Source organism: Athene cunicularia (assembly GCF_003259725.1).
Source record: "Athene cunicularia isolate RWA chromosome 27 unlocalized genomic scaffold, athCun1 chr27_part1, whole genome shotgun sequence".
NCBI lineage: Eukaryota > Metazoa > Chordata > Aves > Strigiformes > Strigidae > Athene > Athene cunicularia.
Window position 1 is genome coordinate 592,311 of NW_020799138.1, and position 2,837 is coordinate 595,147.

The following is a 2,837-nucleotide window of genomic DNA, read 5'->3' on the forward strand; positions in this document are numbered from 1 at the left end:
CCCCGCTGAGCACCCCGGCCCCAGCCGGCATCCGTAGCGTTGCAGATTTTCACAGCTCAATGTCAAATTTCTGTCCTCTCTGGTTTCCAGAGGAGGTAATTAGCCAACAGGCATAATAGCAATTTAATAAGTGTGTCAAATTAGCGAGCCGGTGGTGGTGTAGGACACGCTGTGCCTTCGGAGGAGCCTTCCCCGGGGCGGGGACGCGGCAGGCGGGCTGTCGGGGGGAGCACAGCGATCCCCCGGGCCAGGCTGGGGCTCGGGCTCTGCACCCCGCGGCTGCTCTGGAGCTCGGGGAGGCACCTGGGGCGGTGGGTGCTGGTCCCGGGGTGCAGAGGGTCGTGCGTGGGGCCGTGCCGGGGAGGGCAGGGCGCTGGGCTCTGCCCGGTGCCGAGGCGGCTGCCAAAATTCCTGCCTTTCTTCACCTGCCGACAGGGCGTCGGAAAAGGGAGGATTTTTTAAAACATAAACCAAATAAAATTTGGTCTTCTGGTAAGGGATTAAATCGGGGCCCTCAGCTGTATTTATAGAAGGTTCAAAAGTAAATCTGTTCTCAGACTGAATAAATATTTTGCTCAGGCAGGAGCGATCTTCAGTTCATCTGTCTTGGAAAGACTTGAGTGAGAGGGGAATTGATTTTCTTCAGCTTGAACAAGGCAAGCAACTCTCAAACCCAGACAGATAGTGAAGTCCCATTATCAGCTAAAACGGGGAAGCAGCTGGGAAATCATTAAAGAGAAAGTGAGAACGAAGCCGCTTTAGGGAGGCGGCAGTTCCCGTCCCCCGCCCGCCGTGGCTGGGGCTGACACCCCGGGGTGCTGCTCTGGGGCCCGTGAGAGCGTTTGGTGGCACCGGGCCACCGTCTGCCACCAACAGGTGGCTGCCCAGGGGAGATGGGAGCGGCTGGCACTGGGTGCACTGGTCACACTGGTCACACCAACGGCCCTGTGCTGTGGCGGTGGCACTGGGGCGCTGGGGATGGGATGGAGGGGGATCGATGCAGGCGCGGTGGCAGCGCCAAGGACGCGGCCGTCGGCCTCTGCTCCGGCACCGATTGCCCGGAGGCCTGGACACACTGGGAGCCAGCTCAGCACCGCCGGGCACGGAGTCGCGCTGGGCTCCAGCACTCGAGCTGTGCTGCCGTGCCGCGGCTGCCCTGGCTGGGGACATGAGAAGAAACTCGTGACACGTCCCCGTCCCCGTCTGCAGCCTCCTGGGACGCTCCTTGGGCCCCCCCGCTGCAGATGCCACGGGCAGAGGTTTTCCTCGGCGGTGTTCACCGCGGCGTTGGCTTGTTTTGCAGCAGAATTCCAGCTCAAAGAGCTTGTTAATTCAAGCCAGCACCTGGTGTTTCAGACATCGGTCACCGCCAAGACAAGAGCTGAGCGTTTGCTCCTGACAAAGGCTGCTGCTGGGTCAGCTCCAGCGCGGCGCGAGCGGCACTGCCAGGGCTGCAGCACTCCCCTTCCCTTTTCCCGGACCATAAAAGAAAAAATAAAAGGGAGAGTTAAGAAAAATCCCAAGCCCTCGGCCACGTTGTCTGATTTCTCCTCCCTGTTTTCCGGAGAACCGCGTCGAGCGGACTCTCACCTGCAAACGCCCCCCAGTCCCCGGCAGGGGCACCGGGACGGGGGGGTGGGAGCGGTGGCGGTGTCAGGCCGGGGTTTGCTGTGCGAGCTCTGTCCTCCCCGTGCTAAAAAAAGCCACAAGATGAGCAAAATTATCTGCTGAGTCACTAATCATTCACCCGCTGCTTTAGTCACCAGCTTTCCCACGCTGGGGGGACGTTGGCTGCTGAGGGGGCATCAACTGCGCTGGAATTGTGTTCAATCGATGTGGCTGAAGGAAATAAAGAGCTGCCGCTGTTGCATGGGAGGCTTCTGGCACCAGATGGATCGTCAGGTTCTGCAGCCACCGGAGGTGCTCAGTTAATGAGGACTCTCTAACGAAGCCACCGATTAGTAGCGCCTGTGGTCGCACTCCCCTGTCCTGTGACCCCCCTCCCCGGGCACCGCAGCTCCTGCCTGGGGCCACGCGCCGCTTTCCCACGGGGTGCTGCTGCCGCTCGGGAGGGTGCCGGGCCTTGGAACCCTGGTTGGGCGACCGCGGTGGAGGCACCCCCGAGGTCCCGGGACTCAGGAGGGCAAAGCTGCCTCCTGCCCCCATCCCCTGAGCCGGGGGGTCTTGGCCTTCAAGCAGAAACTCCCACTGGAGAGCCGGGACCTGCCACGCTGCTCCCTCAGGTGTGTGACCTGGAAACCCGGAGGAGGGACGGAGTCAGCGCTGCCCCCAGAACACAGTCACCCCTCTGGCCCGGGCAAGCCCCGCTCCCCTCCTGCTCGCCCCCTACCTGGGTGCCAGCTGGCACCTTCCGGGGACCCGCAGCGCTTTGCCCTGCCATCCGCCCCAGAGCATCTCGGATGAGGAAAGAGAGATTATTGCTCAGGTGTCAACACATTTGCAGCTGCAAACGGATGCTGGCAGGGCGGCCGCCCCGCGCTGCTGCGGGGGCCGGGGGGTGTCACCTTGCTGGGGCCTCCAGACAGAAATAGCTCCGGCACACGGAGCATCGGCATCGGCTGCCCCGGCCCTGGAAGGGGCTCGCTCTCGCAGGGGGTGACTGTTGCCGGGGAGGAAGGAGCGGGGTAGCCCCGAGCCTGTGTGCGTGGAGCAGGGGCCTCTCCAGGTTTGTGCAGAGCGGCGTGGGGTTGGGCGACGGCTGGGCCCTTCCGCCGCTGGTGCACTGTCCCTCGGGCTAGAGGGGACAGGCTGGTGCAGGGGGGTCCCGGCCGCGGGTGATGCCGCGTGGTGGCAAAGGCGGCTCCTGGCCGGGCACC

The 2,837-nt window shown here is 63.2% G+C and overlaps 1 protein-coding gene across 1 annotated transcript in view; it reads left to right on the forward strand.

Annotated features, from left to right (window-relative positions):
* Nucleotides 1-2,837, forward strand: part of C27H17orf113 (chromosome 27 C17orf113 homolog) — a 38,092-nt gene that overhangs the window by 1,037 nt on the left and 34,218 nt on the right. The gene's annotated exons all lie outside the window — the stretch shown is intronic.